At 37.8% G+C, this 7,227-nt stretch overlaps 1 long non-coding RNA gene across 1 annotated transcript; it reads left to right on the top strand.

Moving 5' to 3' along the window:
• Positions 1 to 203: 203 nt before the first annotated feature.
• On the top strand, positions 204 to 3,222 carry LOC147842907 (uncharacterized). The gene is made up of 3 exons (XR_015495361.1): positions 204 to 701; positions 1,046 to 2,558; positions 2,862 to 3,222. It is a non-coding gene; the product is annotated as an uncharacterized LOC147842907 (long non-coding RNA).
• Positions 3,223 to 7,227: the final 4,005 nt, after the last annotated feature.

The following is a 7,227-nucleotide window of genomic DNA, read 5'->3' as shown; positions in this document are numbered from 1 at the left end:
TGCTGAAAAATCCAGCTTAAACCAGCCTGGTTTAAGCTGGACATAGCTGGTTTTGGCTGGGCTCTCAGCCTGCTAGGCTGGTCAAGCTGGTTTTAGCTGGAAACCAGCCTGGAAGTGGCCAAAACCCCTCAAAAACCAGCCTGGTTGACCAGCTAAAACCAGCCAACCAGCCTAGGCTGGTTTAAGCTGGATTTTTTTAGCAGGGGTTTTATTTTATTTTACATTTAAAAAATAGCTTTTGCTCGTTCAGATCACAGGTAAACAAGACAGACACAAACATGTTATTTAAACGCTGAAGCCTTTTGTCCTCTCCCGATCATTACTGCACAGACTTCCTCTGGTCATTCAGTCGCAAAATATAGAGCTTTTCTATAAAGATTTGTACATTTAGTACTGAAACAATCAAATACTTTATTAAAAATATGTGCACAGTACACAGATTAGATCAAGTTTAACAGGGAGGGTGGATAGTACATTTCCATGCACACAAACACAAGCTTTTTGTCAGGAATGCCCGTCCGGTCACTCATCCATCAATGTAGAAAAGTGATGTGAAATGATAAGTTTCTTAATTTAAAAATAAAATGTGCATTCTGACCTCCGGGAAAACTCCCGATCATAGATATATGTGTATTTCTCTGGATGGCCACAGTCCTCCACTGCAGCTTGGTCCCGCATTCATTACAAAGGAGCGCTACCCTGTACTAAAATGGCGGCCTTAAAAAATAGACATCAACAGGGTATGCAACATCTAATATATATATCTATGACCGGGGATCAGAAGGAAAAAAGACAGTGTGAACACAAACAGAAGGTGGGACAATCGAACTTGAGTACAGTACAGGCAATTTCACCAAGTGTGAAAGCACTCTTACATTTAAATTGATGAGGATCCTGTGCCAGTGGATGGCCAGCATCTGGAGCATCATTATTGTTCAGTTCCATAACCCACGGCAGATCATTAATGCACCAGATCAGGCTGACAGTCTCACTGGAGAGGTGGAGACACTGAAAGTGATGGTGGTGATGTTATACAGCTTTACAGGTACGATTAAAAAATGATGTACTAGAATTTAACCCAGATGAAAGAAGTAACAAGCTGTAATCTCATGTTACAATAAATAATATTACATTTTTAACCATACTAAAGTAGGGATGCACCGATATGGATTTTTGGCTGATACCGATAATTCTTCAGACTTTGAGGCTGATATGTTTAGGACGATAATTATAAATCTTTCTAATTGCATTATTTTTATACAGTAAACTTCATAAAAGATTGAACTGCTCTGATGAACTGAATAGTCTATACTCAAAGCAAAACAGCTATAACTAAACTGCAAGGTGATTATTCAGACGTATATTCACGATTTCACATGAATCAGCATGCACAAAATACATTTCTTCATAGCAAATTAACATGCAAGTTGATTGTTGCATAAAAATAAAAGTTTAAATAACAAAATGGTATTTAATCAACAAGCAAGTTAAATATATTTTAAATAAGATGAAAATGAAAGCTAAGGACTGAAACCAGCTCAAATGGTCATGAATAAAACGTGTTTCAGTGATGTACACATGTACAAATATGTCATGTCCGATAAAGCCTTTTTAGAGGGGTTTTGACTGTTCAGAGCCACCGTACAAGCAAACAGCTAAATATAGATAATATGTTTTAGCAGGGGCGCCTGCAGGATTTTATTCCAAGGTACGCACAAATCCAGCACCCCCCGCCCCCTCCCGCCAGTCATGTCAAGAAACACTGATGCTTGCTGTCAAAGGCCGCATTATTCAAGGGCGTTCGTTATGACATAACTTGTTTCCTTTTTAATTGTAATATTTTGCTGAAATCTAAATGTTATAAAAGCACATAAACACCAAGGAAAAATCAGACGCTCAAGACGTGATCTTTAAAATTATTACATATTAAAAAAATTGCAAATATATGACTGAAAATTGTGATAAAATATAATTAGTAAAGCATTAATTAAATCCTTACTTTCCACTCGGGCTGGGCGATTTTATTTTATTAATTCGAATTTACGTTTTGACGACAATTTAATTTTATATTAAATCGAGAAATCATGATTTTATAAAAAATATATTTGATTATAAGGTCACCAATGCGCTTTAGTTCACTCTCTGTATGAAGCAGGTCATACACCAGAAGTTACCCAGCGCTATGGATTTTAGAATTCAGAACAGGATTCTGTACACACAGCGGCGCCGCCCAGTCACGATTCAAGACGCAGATCATATTTCAGCCGCGCCACAGAGCGCCATCTGATTAGTTTCATGTTAAATATCATGTTAATGTGCGCGTCTGGTGTGTGATAGTTTAAACTGTCATGTGCGCGCCGTGTCGCAGCGCTTCTGGTGTGCGACCTGCTTGACTGCCTGTTAAAGCGTGAAGTCATGTAGGATTTTGCTTTTTGCATTAGTCTGAGTCACGTCTGTGTGGATTATCAATACATATTCCCTCATCAAGCCGATAAACTCGATCTCAACATGTATGAAGGACGTAAAAACATGCCAAGGTAAAAACAATGCCGATTTTAGTTCGAACCGCGCTGATCTTTTGGTTTGAACACGAGTAGAGATGAAGGACTGTAGCAGTGAAAATGAAAGTAGCCGCCCCCATGACATCATTTAGCGGACCTAGTTCAAAACCAGACAGATCAGGCAGCATAATACAGAGAGCGCTGTAAAGTGCATCATATGATCGATATTCAAAAGGGGAAAAAGAAAAATAGATTAAATATTTTATATTAGACACACATCTGGTGCTTGTATTTGCTCCTGCTATACGTCCACAGCTTCACACATTGGTTTAAATTGGGCTTTACAGTTTCCATGTTCAGTGCTTTTCTTCCACTGTATATTTTTAAGAAAAGGCAGCAGCATTACAACCTGACATTCAATCAGAAGACCAAGTCAAAGCCGAGCTGACAGACAATCTGTCCTAGACTCAGCAAAACTTGCAAAAATCCCTCTGTATTCCTGCAACTGCAATATTTACACAAATATTTCTTATTCAAATCTTCCGCACCGATATTTAACTCGTGAATTTGTTTTACATTTATTTACACCTTGCTGACTAATTTATGCATGACATGGCCATTAAAATACAATGTTCCTTTACCAGATGGTTTTTCGAGTTACTTATAAAGAGAATGTTACTTCAGTCATGTTGTTGTAATGTTTTAAGTTGACTAGATTCACAAAAAAAAAATCGAAATCGTGAATCGCTCAAACTTTATAAAAAAAAAAAAAACTATAAATATATATATATATATATTTTTTTTGCCAAATCGCCCAGCCCTACTTTCCACTGACCGAAAATCATCCACCTGCACAGTTGAGTAGTGGACGGGCTCAAACAAAAATAAAATTTGTAGCCTATATTTTTCTTTAAAAAAAATGTCTTTTTAAAACCAATTTCGTATATTGTTTGTCTCTTTGTTCAAATATTTTTCTTGGTCAGTTATCTTCTAGACAAAATAGAAGAACCAATAACATTTGAAGTGCTTCAAAACCTGCAATATGCTTCAACAATGCCGAACCACAAACTGAACTATAATAAAATAATAATCTAGGCTCAATTAAAGTGAAACGTTCAGTTTCAGAGGGCCTAAATGAAACTGTTTTCCCATGTTGCGCCGGTCAATTACAATTTAATTCATTTAATCAAATAATGTGAAAGAGCAGGACAGGCGTTTACATATTGGCATATTCGCAGCAGCACTGAACATTTACCTCGGTGGAACAAAATCGGTTGGAAGTGTAAGACACTTCAGAAACTCGTGATAATGGAGATGTCTGCTTATTTATGCCAGTCTGTCAGATAAAATAGTTAAAACACCTTGAACGGTAGCTGTTCCATGTGAGGAGGCCGCGCAGCAGCTGGATCTGATCTGTCTGATGAACGGGACAGGTTCCCCGGCTCAGGTGCTGCAAAGAGACTGCGGTATTTGTCTCATTAGTTTTAGGCCGTTTGGCAAATGTCTCAATTAAGTTCAGCTGTTTTAAAGAGCGTTTTACTCATTTTAACCTTGTTTTAAAACAATACCTATCTGAATAGTGATTTTTAGGTGTGGAAAATCCACCAGTAAAACTAAAGCCAATAGATTTCTTTACCCATCTCCCACCATGCAAGTACATACACACTTCAAAACACACAACTTTATTTGTCATTCTTTCTTGCTTTATCAATATATCGTAGCGTATACCGTTTAATAATCAATTTTAATTATGTAATAAAAATAAAAAAGCGGCATTAATTCGTGGCCTCTCATGGTAGGTACGCACAGTGCGTACAGCTGTATGCCTGCAGGCGCCACTGCGTTTTAGTACGTTTAGAAAATGCGGCACAGATTCCTCCTATTTGGCGTTTTGACATGTCACATCTAGGTGCTGATTGTCAATCAGACAACGCCTCTGCGCTCGTTCTTGCCGACTAATTTGTTGTACCACATGGAATGTAATAAATATTTTAGACCAAGTTACATGTGTCCTCTTTCATTCACCAGCTGCAACGAAAGGAGTTCAACCCAAAACTAACATTATTCGGCCCTGGAGTAATAAGTGAATCTCCCCTGATATCTCTAACACAACAAAGACAGAGCAGGAAAGGCTTTCATATGTAATATTTTTCCTGAGGTGATTTGAAGCAAAATACACAATGACACTCAATCAAACACATCTACAATGATGAAGAAAATGGTTACTTACTGAGGTATTAACGCACAGCAGTGCTACGTGAAGAAATGACAGACTTTGAAGGAATAATCAGTGTGAGGAGAGATCATTATAGTGCACTGGGCAAGTCTGAACATGTTCCGCCCACGCGAGCACGGCAGGCAGATCTGTACAATTACTGAATTATCGGCTTAAAGATATCGGCCTAATTTAGACATCGGATCGATAACGATAATCTTAAAAATAGCATTTATCTGCCGATAAAGATATGGCCGCCGATATATCGTGCATCCCTATACTAAAGTAAATTGTATTTTACAGTATATATTGTAGTATTTACTACTTTCTGTAAAGGAATGCAACAACATCCTGCAGTATAAACTATCATGAACTTGCACACACACACACACACACACTAAACATTATGTCATGTAAAAGGCAAATAAACTAAAACAAATGTGTTTAGCACAAGTATTTACATGCAAAAGCTAATACATTTCTTTCTGATTTACACATCTACATGCATTAAATCTGATTTAGATTCACAACTTGCATCCTGTAACATCCAGACACTGTGTCCAGAGTAAAAGCAACTGTGCGGGAGTCACCGGTCCATCGCACGGCTGAGGGTCCACACGGAGCATCTCAACCGCAGTGTGAAGCAACACAAGCTGGACAGTCATCATCTCTTTCTATTACAGCGAGCATCAACCAGACTTACACAATGGCTTACCTACTGCACATTAGTAAAAGCTTGAGCTAAAGATTAGAAGAGATGATGATGAGCCTAGATTTATTGATGTTCAAAGCGTTATAAACACACACTGTGCATAATCCATATGTTGTTGCCTGCACTGCAGGAATATAAAGTTGTCAATATAATAAACATTAATTTTCAGCATAATCATTTACACATATGTTACAGAACAATTAGAGTGAGCAGTTGCTCTGCACTAATGTAAATATGAATAACTTTAGATACTTACTCTGCAGGTGTAAATAGAGTGGAGGAACTATGACGTTACTTTGTAGGCTAATCGGCTGCTAGCATGAAACTGGTTCCCTCGTGAAAATCCCGACAGGATTTTCCCATAGGCTTTTCGAAGATTACAAACAATAAGCTCTGTGTTCAAACACTGTTCATTACACTTACACGTTCAGTCCAGCCGGATAATCCTCACACCAAAATACATCTTAGAGCACTTTTGGATCTTAAATGCAAACGCAACAATTGAAAAGCTAACATTAGGCTACAAACGCCCTACACTGCCCTCGGGGTGCTCGCCTGTGACGTCAGCCCCACCCTGCAACAGACAAGTTCTCTAGCTTATTTATAGAAATAATGACCATGACAAAGAGTTAATCTCTCTGTTTATTATATTGTAATCCACGCTCTACGTTATAAACAAATAAATAAGCAAAAACACATAGACCTACATAGACCTTGGATCATTTTTACATGGGAAATTCATCTGCTTTGCTTTACGGTTGTTCTAAAAGTTTTAAAACTGTGTATAAATCTGCCTACACAGTATTATCATAAGACAATTAAATAAGTATATCGCTCGCGTGCACACAGCCTGCTTACCTTAACAGACGACAAATGAGGCGTGAGGAGGAAAGTCTATCAAATGCCTGCAAGTTCCTTCATGGATAGAGAGAAATATTCAATTTTCCTTTTTTGCCATCATGTACAGCGAAAAGCAGCTCATACAGTCACATCTGCTATAGATTTCATGGAGTGTAAATATTGCAGTTATGACAGAGTTAAATGTGTTCAGATGAAGAAAAAAAGACGAAAAATCACTTGATCATGTGAAAATGACAGTTAACATGCATATTTTTACACATTTATTCACACGTTTGCATTACTGAGGGCAGGACAGAGACAGACAGCATTTGTAAGCAGTATCTTCAAAATATTGTTTATTAAAATAAATGATCAACAAATGAATCTGTCTCGACAGTCTTTACAAGTGAAGGAATTATAAACACACAAGCTGAATTCCCAATTAGAAAAATACTACAAGCTATAAAATACTCTTCATGAAAATACCTAAATCACAGACAAACTCAAATGCCCAACACAAGTGAGCTGCGCTCCAGACCAGATCAGCTCGATGACGTATAATGTCCCCTAACCCTAACCTGTAGTCCCATTTAGCAACTTGATAGCAACCGTCTTTTAAAAGAAGCATAACCGATTTTAAAATTCAATAATGTGATGTAGCTGATGTGTTTTATGTCGTAGAACAAAACGTGAAAGTATCTTGAGTTTGTGTTAGCCACGGACCTTATTTAAGCGATTTTACTGAAACCCCATACAAAAAACCCATTGACTTTGGGACGAGGGAACCGGAACTGCTAAAATGCTAACTCGCTACCGGGTTTTTGCATACAAATTGACGTCACAGTTCCTCCACTCTATAAGCAGGTTTTATTGTGCGTAGAGAAATATGCAATGATTTCCTCCGTCAAATGTACCACCTCTGTCTTTTGGCAAAATTCAGGCAGGTAACTACCGTCACA

Source organism: Danio rerio, chromosome 7, assembly GCF_052040795.2.
Source record: "Danio rerio strain M-AB ecotype USA chromosome 7, GRCz13ab, whole genome shotgun sequence".
NCBI classification, from domain to species: domain Eukaryota; kingdom Metazoa; phylum Chordata; class Actinopteri; order Cypriniformes; family Danionidae; genus Danio; species Danio rerio.
Note: the sequence above shows the minus strand (reverse complement) of the source record. Positions and strands in the feature narration are given on the sequence as shown.